Source organism: Schistocerca nitens, chromosome 2, assembly GCF_023898315.1.
Source record: "Schistocerca nitens isolate TAMUIC-IGC-003100 chromosome 2, iqSchNite1.1, whole genome shotgun sequence".
In the NCBI taxonomy this organism is placed as follows: Eukaryota; Metazoa; Arthropoda; class Insecta; order Orthoptera; family Acrididae; genus Schistocerca; species Schistocerca nitens.
Window position 1 is genome coordinate 209,618,288 of NC_064615.1, and position 20,232 is coordinate 209,638,519.

Sequence of the window (20,232 nt, forward strand, 5' to 3'; positions counted from 1 at the left end):
AGAAACGGATAACCATATTGTGCTGTTCAATCAAATTTAAAATGATAAAGTAAATTTCGAACCTAAATAGCAACCGTTGGAACACAAAAATAATTTTACATAGTAAAAGTATGTCTGTTCCTCAAATGTGTCGGTCCTTGATTCCAAAAACAGGTGCATTGATATTTGTCCATTACAGTGCCTCTAACTTGCCAAGAATGATAACAATGGTTTGAGTAGTCCGTACGTATTTTTTGGGGTAGAATCTGAATATACAATAAAAAATGAGAGGAAGGTTCCATTTGAAAACACAAGGTTTTACATAATAAAAATATGTCTGTTCCTCAAATGCGTCGGTCCGTAATTCCAAAAACAGGCACGCTTGATATTTGTCCATTACAGTGCCATCTAACTTACCACGAATGGAAAAGAATGGTTTGACCAGTCCGTACGTATTTTTCGGCCTAGAATCTGAATATTCAATAAAAAATGGGGGGGAAGGGTCCATTTGAAAACACAAAGTTGCCCCCCCCCCCCCCCACGCCGGAGGGTTGGTTAGAAGGTGGCTTGGTTGTAACTCCTACAGTTGTCCTCTTAACTAATATTAAATTTTCACCTACATATTTTTTTCTTAGGCTGCGTCGTTTGCGAGATATTTAGTTCTCTCAAGTTAAAACAAACCCCTTGTACTATGCAAATACACCCCGAGTACGAATATGGAATGCAATGCCCACCTATTTAAGTCTAAGACCACTAGAATTCAAGTAAAGACCTTTTCAATGCATAGCATTGATTCAAGTTGAGATGATATCAAATTTAAATATTCATTTAGCTGAAGGCTACTACGTTCTCAGAAGAAAAACGTTTATAATTCACATAAACATTTATTTTGAGAAGATAAATAAAAAACAATAAAGTAAAAGGTATTAATATGTGCAAAACATTAAGAAATAGGCTTTAAACTTCTCTATGGCGAAACCCATCCTGCAAGCAACTTGAGTGTCCAGTTGGTCGTAAATAATTGCGGCAAAATAATCCAGTCTCCGTGTGGCGCGAAAGCGCTCGCCCTCTCTCCTTTGATCAAAGCTCAATGGCCAGTACCTGCCTAAGAGGTCCGTGCAGACGACACCACTTAGCGTGGACAGTGGATCAGATCGTGCACACCGTTTTCCCTTGTTGGAGTACTTTCGGCCACAGACGGGCTTCTTTGGCGGATGTCCGGTTATGGCGCATATGATAAAGTCAAAGACCTTGTAAAAATTTCTAGACTCCCGAGGGCGCTGCAGTCGCGGGATATTTTGAAGCTTCGACTTAACACCTCTGCGGTGGTAAGCTGTTAAGCTGAAGAATATTGTGGCTTTTGCGGACACAGTTTGAATATTATGTATTTATCGGGGAATAATTTTTTTAGTCATAACTTTACTTTTACATTTTACTTTTACATCAGAGTTTACATGAAAATAACACAAAGAAAATCTGGCAAAGAGTTGCTCAGTGTTTAATTGCACGAGTACATTCGATATTAACATTTCATAAGTTCGTGGAAGTTTTAGATGATTTGTACACTACTGGCCATTAAAACTGCTACACCACGACGATGACGTGCTGCAGACGCAAAATTTGACCGACATGAAGAAGATGCTGTGATATGCAAATGATTAGCTTTTCAGAGCATTCACACAAGGTTGGCGCAGGTAGCAACACCTACAACGTGCTGACATGAGGAAAGTTTCCAACCGATTTCTCATACACAAACAAAAGTTGACCGGCGTTGCCTGGTGAAACGTTGTTGTGATGCCTCGTGTAAGGAGGAGAAATACGTATCATCACGTTTCCGACTTTGACAAATGTCCGATTGTAGCCTATCGCGATTGCGGTTTATCGTATCGCGACATTGCTGCTCGCGTTGGTCGAGATCCAATGACTGTTGCAGAATATGGAATCGGTGGGTTCAGGAGGTTAACACGGAACGCTGTGCTGGATCCCAACGGCCTCGTATCACTAGCAGTCGAGATCACAGGCATCTTATCTGCATGGCTGTAACGGATCGCCCGCATCTCGTGGTCGTGCGGTAGCGTTCTCGCTTCCCACGCCCGGGTTCCCGGGTTCGATTCCCGGCGGGGTCAGGGATTTTCTCTGCCTCGTGATGGCTGGGTGTTGTGTGCTGTCCTTAGGTTAGTTAGGTTTAAGTAGTTCTAAGTTCTAGGGGATTGATGACCATACATGTTAAGTCCCATAGTGCTCAGAGCCGTTTGAACCATTTTTTTGTAACGGATCGTGCAGCCACGTCTCGATCCCTGAGTCAACAGATGGGGACGTTTGCACGATAACAACCATCTGCACGAACAGTTCTACGACGTTTGCAGCAGCATGGACTATCAGCTCGGAGACCATGGCTGCGGTTACCCTTGCCGCTGCATCACAGACAGGAGCGACTGCGATGGTGTACTCAACGACGAACCTGGGTGCACGATGGCAAAACGTCATTTTTTCGGGTGAATTCAGGTTCTGTTAACAGCATCATGATAGTCGCATCCGTGTTTGGCGACATCACTGTGAACGCACTTTGGAAGCGTGTATTCGTCATCGCCGTACTGGCGCATCACCCGGCGTGATGGTATGGGGTGTCATTGGTTACACGTCTCGGTCACCTCTTTTCGCATTGACGGCACTCTGAACAGTGGACGTTACGTTCCAGATGTGTTACAACCCGTGGCTCTACCCTTCATTCGATCCCTGCGAAACCCTACGTTTCAGCAGGATAATGCAAGACCGCATGTTGCAGGTCCTGTGCGGGCCTTTCTGGATGCAGAAAATGTTCGACTGCTGCCCTGGTCAGCACATTCTCCAGATCTCTCACCAATTGAAAACGTCTGGTCAGTGGTGGCCGAGCAACTGGCTCGTCCCAATACGCCAGTCACTACTCTTGATGAACTGTGGTATCGTCTTGAAGCTGCATGGGCAGCTGTACCTGTACACACCATCCAAGCTCTGTTTGACTCAATGCCCAGGCGTATCAAGGCTGTTATTACGGCCAGAGGTGGTTGTTCTGGGTACTGATGTCTCAGGATCTATGCACCCAGATTGCGTGAAAATGTAATCACATGTCATTTCTAGTGTAATAAGTTAGTGCAATGAATACCCGTCTATCATCTGCATTTCTTCTTGGTATAGCAATTTTAATGGCCAGTAGTGTATTTTAATGCACTTGCCTGATAAATGTATCTGCAACGCGATAATATAACAACTGTGCATGTAATTGCAGGTTTCCTTTACCGACCGACAGAAAATCATTTTCTGTTTTCGGATCATTTCGAAGAAGTTGTTTCCTTACGAACAATGTAAATTGTAGAAGGCTGAAAGATGGTACTGTTTCATCTATCTTTCGTTTTTCTATCCATATGCAGCAGAATATAAATTATTTTTGTAAGCCATAGGACCTCTTATATTGTAACCATGGAACTTTATGGATAGTGAACTGCAAGAAGAGGAGATTTCGCGCGTAAGTTTACAAAGCCCACTTACGGATTGGGGAGCCTTGGTGAAACTAGAGGGCGCGAGCTTCGACCCTTTTCCTATTCGGGTCTGATGCTCTTCATTAATCTTCAAGATTAATATGTACATAAACTTTACAGTATTAAAGAAAACTGGATGAACTCTTATGTTTTAGCACCTTTCAATATCATCTGTTTTATCGTTTACTCAGGACGTTCAAAAATCATTTCATCAATCATCTAGGGCCAATGGACAACGTAATGGGGAACTACTTTCGTCAGAAAGGAAATGTTCACTGTCGACGCTAGGCAGTTGGTTATTCTTTCTGTTGTTCAAAATATCGTAGGTATTTTCCATATTGTCAACGGGGTATGTATTGTGCAGACTTTGCTTCGTCTTTTTTCGGGTATACATGGTGATTTTTCTGAACGTGGAAAAAGTGCAGGAAGCGATCCTTGAGACGATAAAGAGCAAGAACGGTCATATGGACATATGGCCGGACACGCATTCCAAGGAAGGTACACCCACTCGAATATGGCGATAAAAGATCTTTGACCGGTTTAGTTTTGGCCAATACTGCTTCGTGTAGGTATAAGAGACTTTTTTTTAGACATCCAGTATATGTAAGGGCACACATAGCTTTCAAATTCGTGATGTGGTAATTTGTCATACCTTTTTTGTTAATATGAAGGAGTTAACGGCACACGTTCTAATGGCACAAACCTTGCCTGGTGGCTGTTTATATTTCCTCTTCGAGTTACACTCCTGGAAATTGAAATAAGAACACCGTGAATTCATTGTCCCAGGAAGGGGAAACTTTATTGACACATTCCTGGGGTCACATACATCACATGATCACACTGACAGAACCACAGGCACATAGACACAGGCAACAGAGCATGCACAATGTCGGCACTAGTACAGTGTATATCCACCTTTCGCAGCAATGCAGGCTGCTATTCTCCCATGGAGACGATCGTAGAGATGCTGGATGTAGTCCTGTGGAACGGCTTGCCATGCCATTTCCACCTGGCGCCTCAGTTTGACCAGCGTTCGTGCTGGACGTGCAGACCGCGTGAGACGACGCTTCATCCAGTCCCAAACATGCTCAATGCGGGACAGATCCGGAGATCTTGCTGGCCAGGGTAGTTGACTTACACCTTCTAGAGCACGTTGGGTGGCACGGGATACATGCGGACGTGCATTGTCCTGTTGGAACAGCAAGTTCCCTTGCCGGTGTAGGAATGGTAGAACGATGGGTTCGATGACGGTTTGGATGTACCGTGCACTATTCAGTGTCCCCTCGACGATCACCAGTGGTGTACGGCCAGTGTAGGAGATCGCTCCCCACACCATGATGCCGGGTGTTGGCCCTGTGTGCCTCGGTCGTATGCAGTCCTGATTGTGGCGCTCACCTGCACGGCGCCAAACACGCATACGACCATCATTGGCACCAAGGCAGAAGCGACTCTCATCGCTGAAGACGACACGTCTCCATTCGTCCCTCCATTCACGCCTGTCGCGACACCACTGGAGGCGGGCTGCACGATGTTGGGGCGTGAGCGGAAGACGGCCTAACGGTGTGCGGGACCGTAGCCCAGCTTCATGGAGACGGTTGCGAATGGTCCTCGCCGATACCCCAGGAGCAACAGTGTCCCTAATTTGCTGGGAAGTGGCGGTGCGGTCCCCTACGGCACTGCGTAGGATCCTACGGTCTGGGCGTGCATCCGTGCGTCGCTGCGGTCCGGTCCCAGGTCGACGGGCACGTGCACCTTCCGCCGACCACTGGCGACAACATCGATGTACTGTGGAGACCTCACGCCCCACGTGTTGAGCAATTCGGCGGTACGTCCACCCGGCCTCCCGCATGCCCACTATACGCCCTCGCTCAAAGTCCGTCAACTGCACATACGGTTCACGTCCACGCTGTCGCGGCATGCTACCAGTGTTAAAGACTGCGATGGAGCTCCGTATGCCACGGCAAACTGGCTGACACTGACGGCGGCGGTGCACAAATGCTGCGCAGCTAGCGCCATTCGACGGCCAACACCGCGGGTCCTGGTGTGTCCGCTGTGCCGTGCGTGTGATCATTGCTTGTACAGCCCTCTCGCAGTGTCCGGAGCAAGTATGGTGGGTCTGACACACCGGTGTCAATGTGTTCTTTTTTCCATTTCCAGGAGTGTAGTTCACTCTTTTGATCGGTTGTCACCTCGCTTTCCTTATTCAAATCTGCATGACTTGTAATCCACGTCCAATGCTGTATTACGTGTGGGTTTTGATGGTCCGGTTATGGCAAGGAGATGACATCTGCTATTAACATTATAATATATCTCTTAAACTTGTTTTCATTTTGTAATTACGACATCGGTAGATTACTGCGCCGAATCATGTTCTACTGAAGACCATCCGTCCAAATTAAACAGGAAGCCTTTATTGAAAATTACCAAGCATATTTTATCTATTTATTTTAGTTTTACATTAGACGTGGTACATTTTTAATGGCCTACTTTTCGATCAGAGGTCTTATCCTTTCATTATTTGATTGACAAGGGTTCGCCTCTGTGAATGGAGACCGCCTACATGGCGCTATTGCGAGCTATTCTTGAGTACTGCTATAGTGTCTGGGATCCGCACCAGGTCGGATTAAAGGAGGACATCGAAACAATTCAGAAGCAGAATGCTAGATTTGTTACCGGTAGGCTGGAACAACAAGCAGCTGCTACGCAGATGCTTCGGGAAGCCAATGGGAATGTATGGAAGGAAAGTTGCGTTCTTGCTGAGGAACACTATTGAGAAACTTTAGAGAACCGGCATCTGAAGCTGTCTGGAGACTGATCCTACTACCGCCAACATACATTTTGCGCAACGTCCACGAATTTAAGGTTTGAGAAATTAGGGCTCATTATAGTCGTTTTCCCCTCGCTGTATCTGCGAGTGGCTTGCGGAGTTTGTATTTAGATGCAGATGTGGATGTAGAAAGACTAGAGAACACTGATGTAATGAATATCTTGCATAGTCATTTACAACATCGATAAGTGTACATTCAAAAATATATTACGAGCAGTTCGGTCAATTTATTTATCCCGAAGCTAATTATTATAACAGGCAACAGCGTAAGGTGATGTTTTATGACGCAGCGACTGTAAGGGCTGTCGAAGACAGGCTTAAACAAGCCAAGCATTATCCGCTTGGCTGTAGCACTGCAAAATGTCAATCTGCCGTCAGCAGAAGCAAATGGCTGCGGCCATCTGGTGGGGCGTGAATGAACGACAGCGGTCCACACACGACAGCTGTCAGTGGCGTTTGCTCTGCGTTGCCAATACCCCTCTGTTGCTGCTCTTTGAAATGAAATAGGTAGCTTCTGGCAAACGCTTTTCACTTCAGTAGGATGATAACTAAAAAAACGTGTTTTTTAAATATTTTAATATGAAATTACCTTTAGCCGAATTTAAGAACCTTCTGTTTTCGAATTTCGAGATGACAATTTGACAATTTCGTTAGTGTTCACTAAAGAATAACAGGCGTCCCAGCTGACAGTTTCGTACTATTTTTTATTTTCCAAGTCATCACTTATTATTCTTCCATTTGTTTACATTCTTTCTTAGCTTTCCAATAATTCGGTAAACGTAATAGACACAATAATGGTACAGTTAAGATCAGTTCGCTGCTGCTTCTACTGAAGATATGAACGACTAGTTATTACGTTGTGTAATGCGGCAGAATGTTGCAAAATTCATTAGATCGGACTCATGTTTGAACTGCTTTTGCTGTTACCTGTTGGTCATTTACATACAATTATGTATTCTTTCAATATGATAATTTAACTGTAGTAGCAGAACTAGAATACAGCACTGTTATGTACAATATCATCTTGTAATAAATTCTTATATGCAGTGAAAAAGGTGTAAACAAAATTTAATTTTAATTTTGTTTCATTTTATTTTAATTATCTTAAAATTCTTTGGGATTAAAGCGGAAAGGTTGACTACATGCTATTGTCAACATGATACGAAGTAAGATACGTGTTAACAATATTTTCATTGCCTGTCACGCTGCTTACATTCAAAGACTGCCAAAGATTTCTTTACCTGCTTACTTCACTCTGGAGCACTGTACGTCTGAAAAGGAGACTTCATCTACTTGACCTCTTGACTTGTTACGAAGAAAACAATACACCTGCGAGATATCAGACCCGACAATCGATGGCACTTGAAAATTAGAGCTATGATCCCGATAGTACGGAATTATGACTTTCCGAATGTAGTGCATTTAAAGTCTGCGCGCACTTGCAGTTTTCCACTCGCTCCATCCTAATTCAGCTACATAATGCCCGAGAGCAAAGCACTGTACAACGGAGTGACATCCAGAGCCCTGCTATTCGAGTGATGTCGAAGACGTGGAGTAGTAGGGGGCAGTTTGACACGTATGCCCTAAGCGTTTTGTAATCTGCTTCGAGAACACATGTTATTCTACGCGAAAAACAGATAGCCGGTCGGGGTGGCCGAGCGGTTCTAGGCGCTACAGTTTGGAACCGCCCGACCGCTACGGTCGCAGGTTCGAATCCTGCCTCGGGCATGGATGTGTGTGATGTCCTTAGGTTAGTTAGGTTTAAGTAGCTCTAAGTTCTAGGGGACTGATGACCTCAGAAGTTGAGTCCCATAGTGCACAGAGCCATTTCAACAATTTTTTTTTTTTGAAAAACAGATGAATAATTCGGGTACCTGAAAAGGCCATCTCACGCACATATAATTTCAATTTTATTTTGACAGTAATCTTGTATTGCTATTCTGCAGCATCAAAATCAGAATGAATAAACCTAAGCATTTGAAGAATTATTGCCAAATGAATTTAATGATATTCGATTTTCAACAGAGTCATTCCAATCACGTTGGAGAATAGGGCTTCTCCTGCAGGTGTAATTCACTTTAACAGATACACCGTTAAAATCCAAAGAAAGTAGAGCAAAGTTTAAAAGCTGTACATTCAGAAGCTCATAACTGCGTTCTGTCAGAATTAAGCGACAAAGTTTGTCTTGAAAGTGTGATATTTTCTCCTCAAAACATACGGTCGGTTTACTAATGTTTCCTTGTGAGTAACCTTTTTTTTTTTTTTTTTTTTTTTGCATCAGTCTCCAGCACTAACATTTTCTTCTCAAAGTAGCACTTGCAACCTATCTACTGAATTACTTGCTGGATCTATTCCAATCTCTGTCTTCCTCGACAATTTTTACCCTCTGCATCTCCCTCTACTACCATGGAAGTCATTCCCTGATGTCTTAACAGATGTTCCACCATCCTGTCGCTTTTTCTTGTCAGTGCTTTCCACGTATTCCTTTCATCGGCGATTCTGCGGAAAACCACCTCATTCTTCACCTTATCAGTCCACCTAATTGTCAATATCCTGCTGTAGCACTATGTCTCAAATGCTTCCATTCTCTTTTGTTCCTGTTTTCCCACAGTCAGTGTCTCACTTTCATAAAATGCTGCGCTCCAAACGTACATTCTCTGAAATTTCTTCCTCAATTTAAGGCCTGTATTAGATGCTAGTAGACTTCTCTTTGCTAGGAATTCCTCTTTTGCCATTGCTAGTCGGCTTTTTATGTCCTCCTTGTTCCGTCCGTCATGAGTTGTTTTCCTACCTAAGTAGCACAATTCTTTTCTTTATCTACTTGGTGATCACCAATTATGGTGTTAAGTTCCTCGCTGTTCTCATTTCTGCTACTTCTCAACACTTTCCTCTTTCTTCGTTCTAGCCGGCCGGTGTGGCCGAGTGGTTCTAGGCGGTTCAGTGTGGAACCACGCGACCGCTACGGTCGCAGGTTCGAATCCTGCCTCGGGCATAGATGTGTGTGACGTTCTTAGGTTAGTTAGGTTTAAGTAGTTCTACGTTCTAGGGGACTGATGACCTCATAGTGCTCAGAGCCATTTGAACTAGTTTTTCTTCTTTATACTCTCAATCCAATTTCGGTACTCATTAGACTGTTCATTCCATTCAACAGATCCTGTATTTTTTCCTCACTTTCACTGAGGACAGCAATGTTATCAGCGGAACTTAACATTTATATCCTCATTCATAGTGAATCCTATTCCCGTTATACCATTTTCTGTTGCTGTGAGTAGTTGTGTGGGTCATTTTCTTTTAGTATTACATTTATAGCAGTTGCTTTCATCTTTTTAACTTTTCTGATTCCTGATAAAAGCTTAACAAGCTAAACTGTGCACTGCGGCGTCCTGAACCGCATCACCTCGTGTCATGTTGAGCTGCTAGGTCGCTTCTGCGCTGTACGGTGCATCCGCACATTCCTGCGAATGTACGTTCCTAGGGTTATGCCTGTGTGTGATATGCAGCTTGTCTATGAGCGTGCATTGCCGATGATTGTTCAATAAGCCCACATTTCCTTCCTCCGCACCCACGAATTTCTCCGAGAGATCTTCTGCCTATGTTGTTGGCAGTTATTCCGATTATTTTTCGCACACTTTGCGCTTCTTGCTCGTGAACATATGCGAGTCATTTCGCCTTAAAGGCGAACAGGAAGTGGTGGTCTCGGTTCATGGCCAGCTCGTTGACCTGGTCCAACCACACTTTAAAACTTTTGTTCGAGTAACCTAGAAGTTTGATGTGTAAGATACTTGTCGAGACTTTACAATATCACGTGACAAGAATGTGACATTGTTCAGTTAACACGGGTTCTCCGGACGAGTAGAAGATAATTTTGTGGGACGTCGTCATGCCTGCATTGGCACTAGGTGAAGCTACTTTGAACCACTGCTGTGAATGTAGCGCCTTCTGCTGACATCAACGGGGTGTATGTCGGTAGTAGAAGTCATCATTTAAATATGAGTTCTCACAGCTCCCCCAGGAGTTAGTCTTTAGTCCAAAGTCTTTGTTGGTAAGAATAATATCTCATCTGGGGCACCTTCTTGGAACTATCATCTGGTAACATCTAACTGTATCAGAATGTGAGCCCAAAGAACATAGCTGTTGCCATACCAGGTGTGCATGACGAACCTTATTTACCGTCGCAATAGGACAATAAATCTGGGCAATCAAAAAATGTAGAAAATATTTCACTGCAAAAAAAAATTAAAAATTACTTGGCGTTACTTCTCTCCCGGCATATCCAAGCTGTCTTCCTTTTGTCCAACAGGGAACCAGTATTTCTGCCCCCCTGTCAACACTACTCCTGTCCACAGCTCGTGGCCTAGTGGATAGCGTTGTTGCCCCTGGATCACGGGGTCCCGGGTTCGATCCCCGACCGCGTTGAGGATTTTCTCTGCCTGGGGACTGGGTGCTTGTGTTGTCCTCATGATTTCATCATCATCATTCGTGACAGTGGTTATATTGGACTGCGTAAAAAATTGGAGTGTGAAAATATTGGGAACTCGTACGGGTGCTGATGGCCGCGCAATTGAGCGCCCCACAAACCAAATATCATCAACAACACTATCCCTGCAGTCCCCATCATTGTCTGTTTTTGTTTTCTTTCCTCCATTCCATATGATCACCTTTCCATACTATCTCCTCGTCTTCTCTATCTCCCAATTTGATTGTTCTATGTTGCTGTCAACATTTGTTAGTTGTCTTTACTCTTATTCACCAAAACTTAACGAGGAAATTCCTGAATATAGTGTTCAATATACTGACACTTGTGAAATAACATGTTTTTATTACTGCATCTATTTTATTATTATTATTTGCTGTTATTGTTGTTCTGAACAGAGACTAGATTGTTGCATACAGTCAAGTGTACTCTAGGTTTTTTCCAACTTACTTGGGACACCTGTGGGCTGTGTCCAACAGTACTATGTGTTTTGGATAAAATAATTTTGGGTACTCGTCCGCATCTTTGTAAACTACTAGAACAACTAAACTGCTGACGTTTCGACCGTCCTGCTATGGTCGTTCACAGCTGTCTTGTATTTCACTGTCTTTACTAGGTTCTGTGTATTTACGTTAGTCTGGTGAAGCCTGTGATATGCAGCGAAACTGTGGATGGGTACAGTCAATGATTGTTTCTTAAGCACAGATACTCTAAGCCAAAAAATACCACGAAGGAATTATCCGAATGGGATGGAAATCGGTAGATGTGATGTACATGTACAGAAGACAAATTGGATGATTTAAGCAAGAGAAAGAGCTTCACGAATTGAGAAAGTCAACACTGTATTGGTCCACCTCTTGCCTTTATGCTAGTAGTTACTCGGCTTGGCAGTGGTTAATAGAATTTTTGGCTGTGCTCCTAAGGGATATAGTGCCAAATTCTGTCCAACTGACACTTAATCCTCCCAACGTTCTCAATTGGGGAGAGGTCTGGCAATTTTGCTGGCCAAGGTATGATTTGCAAAGCATGAAGACAAGCAGTGGACACTCTTTCCGTGTCCAGGCGTGCATTATCTTGGTGAAACGTAAGCCCAGGATGGCTTGCCGTGAAGGGATGCAAAGCGAAGCGTAGAATATCGTCGACTTACCGCTGTGCTGTCAGGGTGCCGCAGATGACAACCAAAGGCGACACGAAATGTCGCCCCAGATTATCACTTCTGGTTATTGGACTATATGTCGTGCGACAGTTAGGTTGGTATCCCGATGCTGTCCGGGCCGTCTCCAGACACATCTTCGGCCTGGAATCTCATTGACGAATTGTACTCAGTGATCAGTCCCGCTTTGAACTGATCCCCACTGACCAGTGAAGACATGTCTGCAGACGCCCCAAACAGTGGTGGGATTTCAACGATTTTAGTAGGACCTCTTTTCTCCATTCGGATAATTCCATTTTTTTTTAAGTTCATTTACTTCCTCCCCACTTGACTGCTCCACTTTACATTTCGTTACTGAGAGCCATTCTCCTCATATTGTAGGAAACATTCCTCTTGATCTTCGAATGTGTATGTTATGTGGTAACAATCTCAGGAGATAACTGATAATGGGGATGACACTAGTGTTAACATCCCACAATCGACGGATCTATCATTATTATTATTATTGTAAACAACATGTTGTACAGTTAACGTACTACGGATGTCTGGGTATGTGTAAGAGAGGTCCTTTAGCCCCTATAAATTTGCTTTCATTTGTATATTCATTCTTCTGCATGTTTCGATGGGCTTGGCCACTAATTCCTCTCTAGCGCAACCTCTTCATCTCGGAGTGACACTTTCACCACGCATTCTAAATTATTTGTTGGATATATTCCAAACTCTGTCTTCTCCTACAGCTTTTACCTTCTACAGCTTCACTGAAGTTATTCCCCAATGTCTAATCACATGTCCTAGCGCCTTTGCTTATGATCGGTCGGTGTCGCCTACATTTTTCTTTCTTTCGCCAGTTCTCTGGAGAACTTCTATATATCTTATCTGTCCACCCAATTTTTGACATCCTTCTATGGTACCACGTCTCAAACGCTTCGATTCTCTTCTATTCCGGAGTTCACATTGTCCATGATCCACTACCATACAAACGCACATTCTACGAAATTAGTTCGTCAGATTAATGCCGATCCTTGATGTAAAGAGACTTCTCTTGGCTAGGAATGCGCCCGTTGCCTGTAATAATCTGCTTTTTGTGTCCTCATTGCTTAATCCGTCATGTGTTATTTAGTTTCCACGTTAGCAAAATTTCTTAACACCTACTTCGAGGTCCCCAATTTAAAATAATTTTATTGCTTAATCACCTATCTGGCACTCCTTATTAGTCTCCTTTTTCTTCCGCTTTTTCTCAATCAATAATTTCTAGCATTTAACACGCCCTGTAGTACTACTTCACTTTCTCTCGGCTTTCATTCTTATTATTCTTTCTTGGTCCTTGTTCATATTATACATTGTCTTTTCTGGCAGCTTACTCTTAATGCATAAAAATTCCGCGTAATGAGTTAACATACAATTAATCTAAAAATTCCTGCCGTCAGACTGATAGATACACCCTTTTTCAATATCCCTGGAAGATTATATCGCAAAAAAATGATCTGTATATCGTGCAGAGCGAGAAATTGTAAGCTCACAACCGTACATGCCGTATTTGGTTTGTTATTTTCGATAGCAAATGATATTGCAGACGGACGGAAACTGTGTAGCTGGGGAAAGAAAATATCAATGTCTGAAAGGTGAGAATGGTGGAAAGTACGAAATGGCTAAGCAAGAATGGATAGAGGACAAATGCAGGGCTGTAGAAACGTGTGTAAGGCACAGTAACAATGGAAGGCCAAACACAAAGTGCTTGGATTAAAAAGGGCATAAGATAGGGACATAGTCTTTCACCCTTACGGTTAAGTCCATACATCGAAAAATAATGACGAAATTGAAAGGTAGGTTCAGGAGTGTGATTAAATTCCACGGTAAAAGAATATCAATGATAAGGTTCGCGGATGAAATTGCTATTTTCATAGAAAAGTGTGGAAGAATTACAGGATCTGTCGAAGGAATGAAAAGTCTAATGAGCGCAGAATATGGAATGAGAGTAAAACGGAGAAAGGCGAAAGTAATGACGAGGAGCAGAAATAAAGGTGGTGATAAGTTTAACATCAATTTTGGGGATCCCGTGGTAGATGAAGTTAAAGAATTCTACTAACTTGGAAACAAACTAATACTTGACGGTAGAAGCAAGGAGGGACACAAAACTAGCACGGGCAAAGAGAGCATGAAATGGTGGCGGGCCGCAAGGAACCAGTCGGCGGACTGAAGACCCAAAAAATGAGAGAGGGGGATTTTTAATTATAGTTAAGTTTTACCAGACAATGTTTTGAACATTGATGTGTACGGTATTACAGTATTGTTCTCCTATAACTTTATGTTCTTATTCATTTTACTTCCTTTTAATTAAAACTTTTACATAAATACTCGTACTACTGGTGATCATAAAGGAGCCCAAACTTGCTAGGACGTGTTATTGACAATTTTTACTTAAATATTTCAAATAATGGAAATAATATATTTTTATGAAAGAAAGTTACTGAAATATTTCCCTAACACTGACGGGAATGCTAGCCAGTGGGACATTTTTTTAACGGACTCTAAGGGGCTCCTTCGTCCGATTACAGTAAGAACCCTGTCTCTGTCTCCTCTAAGGAAATCGTTTAATCGGTACGAGTCCACATTCAAGAATGAAATATCTTCCGCCAGAATTTATCTGTAACCTTCGTGCCAAATCGTGTCTCCTTCATTTTAGTTAGGGCCATTCTGGAATATTCGCCAAGAAATTTACTGAAGCTCAAATGAAATGTCGTATTGTATGATTACTTTTCATATCACGCACACATGATAGTAAACCTTGAACACGCGTCCCACTTTAATTCGTATGAAACTTCCCTCGTAACTTCTTATTCACATCTTTTCCTCTGAATTCATTAATTTATTTCCGTCCTCTCACGGTATTTCCACTTGTTACCTACCGTAGACTTTTATTTCATTTGAATCTTCACTAAAATTCAGTTGAACTCTGTTTCACTCCAAATCCTGTCTACTTACCCAATTGACGCCACCTACTGACTCAATCTGCTCCCACTCGACTATCAAACACATGACCACTCAAATCATAAAATTTGTCAGCGCTATAATTCTCAAAGGATATCTGGATCCCGAAGCATATGGTACGGTTACGATATGACTTCTGCTTCTCGTGTAACACTACTGAACGCACACTTTATCTTTAACGGGTGTAGAGGATACCTAGCCAACAAGTAGTATATTAACTGTATTTTTTTCTTGCAAAGCAACTGTTGCTGACCATACGTTGCTATAGTATGCCAGGGCGCCCAGTGAGAAACTATGTTGCGATGTTGCAGGGCTCTGAACGGAGGCAGCTCTCGCCGCCAGCTGTGGGTGAAGGCGGTGCGCAAGATCACCTCCCAGCGGCTGCTGGCCGTGCCTCCACCCCCAGCCACACCGCCCCCAGCAGTCGCCGCCGGCGATGTCCGCCTCACGCCGCTCAGGAGGGTAAGTCTACATGCAGGCACGGCCCCCAGTATACCTACACCAGTAAACCTCCCCTCCCCAGCATTTTAAAAAAATCGACGTTTGTTTTAATCCGATTTTCCATGCAGTTCAATGTTTATGACGTCATATCTCCTGAGTCATCACCTATCACAACTGTGACGTTGTGGTTTAGATACGTATTTCATTTCGGGTATTCTATCATATCTCCATGCTGATCATAAAACAAGTGTAAACATCTAAAGACTAAGAATGTCTGTTGGGTATTTGACTGGTTGTTCGCTTAGAGGAGCGGTGATGAGCATCCAAAAGAACAATGACATGCCTTTACCTAACCTGCTGACTGGCAACTGAACCTGTGAGTCCCACGATAGGTTACTGAAGAACCAACTGGAATTTATTGCATGTTATTTCTATGTACCATAGTCAGTCTGGTTAAGGGAAGCCCACTAATGATTAGCAGTATTCTTATAATTACATATTGCAACTGTAGATTGTGTTGTACTCAAGTTTCATCTTTAAACCTCGTTCGCGCCTACAAATAGGCAACCCAATTATCAGATTCGAAAAGCGGGCTGCCCTCGCGCCTTCCCGTTCACATCGTGTCAAAAGTTTGCACCCTTGAATTGACGCTTGCCACATCAGAAATAAAGCCCATATTGAGCGCCTGTAGTGTCAGTTACAAACTTTGAAAGATCCCCTGTCAACTGACGTGTGTCTGTTTTCAGTATTTCTTGTAGGTTTTGCGGAGTCGCCTTTCGAAACCCTGGAGGTACTTATGAATAATCCTGTATTTCCAACCCCCGAACCCCCTTGGAAAACTAAACGGTGGAAAATATTCTTTTCATATTGCTACTTCTAACTAAGACATTAATGAAAACAATCATAACGTTAATGTCTTTGAAATGAAATTGGTAGTCAAAGGGCTTAGGCGGTTCGTAATAGGAAAACCCTCACCCCTTCGGCTGTCTGCGTCGCAATTAGTTCGCATTAGTTTACAGTAAATGGTGTACATTTAGTAATGTACTTGTAGATCCAATCAAGGCCATAACATATTACCTCCTAATGGGGCAGAAGCAGGAGATTGGAATAGAAAAACGTACTTTAATTATAGCTGAGCATCAGGAAGGCTATTCTAGTAAGACAGGCGCAACCATAGATTGCATAGCCCCGACTTCAGTGGTGTACACACTGCGGTGGTTCAAACAAACTGGTGCCAATGCAAGTGTTTCGCGATCATGAAAACCCCGAGCAATATATAGGGAAGATCAGTTCATATGTGTGCAGAGTAAATGTCAGAGGCCTCGTACTGCACCTGAATATCGTGACGAAGTAAGTAGTACACGAGTAGCTTCAGTCTTTGTCTCAACAGTGCAACGACATCTCCGTAACAAGGTTTAAAGTGGAGCACAACGCCCAAAAACATATTTCACGCAAACAAAATTTGGCGAAAAGATTGCTGTTAGCACAGCAATTAAAAAACTGGACCGTGCAGCAATGGTCCAAGGTGTTATTGACTGATGAATCCATGTCCGAAATATCTGGATGCCATCTTGGAATGTTTATTCGTCGAGTTCAGTGAAAAAGTACGAAGAGTCATTGTGTGAAGCCAGTGGACAAGCATGATGGAAGGTCCGTCATTGTGCGGGAATGTTTTTCATGTGATAAGGTCGTTGATTTAGTAAGAATTAAAAGAACATTGAAGAAGGAAGGGATTACAGGACAGTGATCAACAACGCAGTTCCATCTGCAAGTGACTTATTGGTCGTGGGTTTGTTCTGCACAGGATAATGATCCCAGACGTGATTCTGAATTGTGAAGAGGGTATGCCAACAGAAAATAGAAATGTCGATAACTGAAAAATATGATTTGGAGACTTTGTTCACCTGACTTAAATCCCATTGAACACTTATGGGGTGAACTTGTCAGGAGGATCAGCAAAACTTGAAGACAATATAATAGAAAGGGAACAGAAAGTAGATGAAGATGAGATGGCAGATGTCATACCACGAGAAGAATTTGACTGAGCACTGAAAGATCTAATTCGAGAAAAGGTCTCTTGGGTAAACGACATTCCTTGGGATTACTGTGATCCTTGAGAGAACCAGTCAATACAAAAGTATTCCACCTGGCGTTGCAAGATATGTGAGTGCCTTCAAGTTGATGCTCCTCGTAGCACCCCACTATGTATATATCTTTCTCCTTTCATCTTTCACTGCTTTTCTGAGTACTGACTTGTCATCTGAGCTCTTGAATTATACATACGCTTTTCTTTTCTCCAGTGGTCTCTTCAGTCAGTATAGCCGATATATTCGTCCCGAGAGAACAGCAACAGTATTGCTGTTTGAAGTAATTTTAATAAATTATTTATTTTTAACTCCTAGTTGCACACTTTTTTACAGTACGACTATTTTCTATCTCCCTGGATAATCTTCAGGTCTGTGTACTTGTGCCAGCAATCCGTCGTGTCTGTATCAGAACCACTCATCAGAATACTTTACTATTCTCACGAGTGTACAAATAAAACAGTTTTCTGCATCAGTCACTTATTTATTTTACCACTACGCGTTCCGATGACTCACGCGATATTCTTCAGGTGGAGGATTGTTGTAACATATACAACATCCCTGAAGTGACGACATAAAAGTAATGTGCAGTGGTAAGGACATACAACAAGCACCAGTATGTAGACAGATGATGGTGTGAACCATCGAAAGGCGTAGTGGCAAAATAAACAGTGGACTGACGCAGGCCAGCCGCGGTGGCCGGGCGGTTCTAGGCGCTTCAGTCAGGAACCGCGTGACTGCTACGGTCGCAGGTTCGAATCCTGCCTCGGACGTGGATGTGTGTGATGTCCTTAGGTTAGTTAGGTTTAAGTAGTTCTAAGCTCTAGGGGACTGATGATCTCAGATGTTAAGTGCTCCGAGCCATTTGAACCATTTGACTGACGCAGATAACTTTTATTTGTATTTACCAACAGCCACAGCCCTCATAATGCCGACCTTCACGAATGAAATGTTTTTCCTCATCTTTGGTTCTGATACAGGCATGACATGTTGTTGGAGCAATTACGTGGATCTGAAGATGTGAAAACAGACAAAATATCATCAGACATCATAAAGAAGGCTATAATTTCAATTCAAAATAAATTAGATGCTGACGGGTGTAAATATTACCGAAAAATCTGTTTAGTAAGTCATGGTTGTAAAACACCGACACAGAGTGTTTACGGAAGGTTGTGAAAACCAGTCACAGTCGGCATCGAGAAAGAACAGTTTGAGTTCCAAAGAACACGCGACGCAGTACTGTGCCTGCGACTTCTCTTACAAGATAGCTTAACGAAAGGGACACCTACGTTTATACCATTTGTAGAATTAGATTGTTGTTGCTGTGGTCTTCAGTCCAGAGACTGATTTAATGCAGCTCTCCATGCTGCTCTATCGTGTGCAAGCTTCTTCATCTCCAAGTACCTTCTGCAACAAACATCTTTCTGAATCTGCGTAGTGTATTCATCTCTTGGTCTCCCTCTACGATTTTTAACCTCCACGCTCCCATCCAATACTAAATTGGCGAACCCTTGATGCCTCTGAACAAGCCCCACCAACCGATTTCTTCGTCTAGTCACTTGCGCCAAAAATTCCTCTTCTCCCCAATTCTATTCAGTACTTCCTCATTAGTTACGTGATCTACCCACAGATCTTCAGAATTCTTCTGTAGCACCACATTTCGAAAGCTTCTATTATCTTCTTGTCCAAACTATTTATCGTCCATGTTTCACTTCCATACAAATACTTTCACAAAAGACTTTCTGACATAATAATCTAAGCTCGATATTAACAAATTTCTCTTCTTCAGAAACGCTATCCTTGCCATTGCCAGTCTACATTTCATATCGTCTCTACGTCGACCGTCATTAGTTGTTTTGCTCCCCAAATATCAAAACTCATCCACTGCTTTAAGTGTCTCATTTTCTAATCTAATTCCCTCAGAATCACCTGATTTAATTCGACTACATTCCATTATCCTCGCTTTGCTTTTGTGAATGCCCATATTATATCCTCTTCTCAAGGTGCTGTCTGTTCCGTTCACCTGCTCTTCCAGGTCCTTTGCTGTCTTAGATAAAGGTTTAAATTACTTATTTTGAGCCGCAAGGGGCGGTCTACGATAACATACAGTTATTCACCACATGCTTGTACATCTGTCTACACAGCGGCACCCTGGCTCCATTGATGTACTCTGCTGTGAGTGGCGTAAGACAGACGTATGTGGTGAACAACCGGGTATACACACTGAAGCACCAAAGAAACTGGTATAGACATGGGTATTCAAATACAGAAATATGTATACAGGCAGAATACCGCGCTGCAGTCGGCAACGCCTATACAAGACAACAAGTGTCTGGCGCATTGTTAGATCGGTTACTGCTACTGCAATGGTAGGTTATCAAGATTTGAGTGAGACTGGACGTGGTGCTATAGTCGGCGCACGAGCGATGGGTCACAGCATCTCCTAGGTAGCGATGAAGCACCGATTTTCCCGTGTGACTATTTCACGAGTGTGCCGTGAATATCAGGAATCCGGTAAAATATAAAATTTCTGTCATCGCTGCGGACGGAAAAAGAACACGAGAAACGACGACTGTAGAGAATCGTTCAACGTGACAAAAGTGCAACCCTACCGCAAATTGTTGCAGATTTGAGTGGTGGGCCATTAACAGTAGTCAGCGCACGAACCATTCAATGAAACATCATCGATGAGGGCTTTCGGAGTCGAAGGGCCACTCGTGAACCCTTGATGACTGCACCACACCAAGTTATACGCCTCGCCTGGGCCCATC

At 43.0% G+C, this 20,232-nt stretch overlaps 1 protein-coding gene across 2 annotated transcripts in view; it reads left to right on the forward strand.

The window, feature by feature from the left end:
- Positions 1–15,253: 15,253 nt before the first annotated feature.
- Positions 15,254–20,232, forward strand: part of LOC126235920 (adenylyl cyclase 78C-like) — a 751,097-nt gene continuing 746,118 nt past the window's right edge. For both annotated transcript variants that reach the window (XM_049944876.1, XM_049944877.1), the window contains exon 1: positions 15,254–15,398. The gene's annotated coding sequence lies outside the window, so the exon portion shown is untranslated. The remainder of the gene's footprint in view (positions 15,399–20,232) is intronic.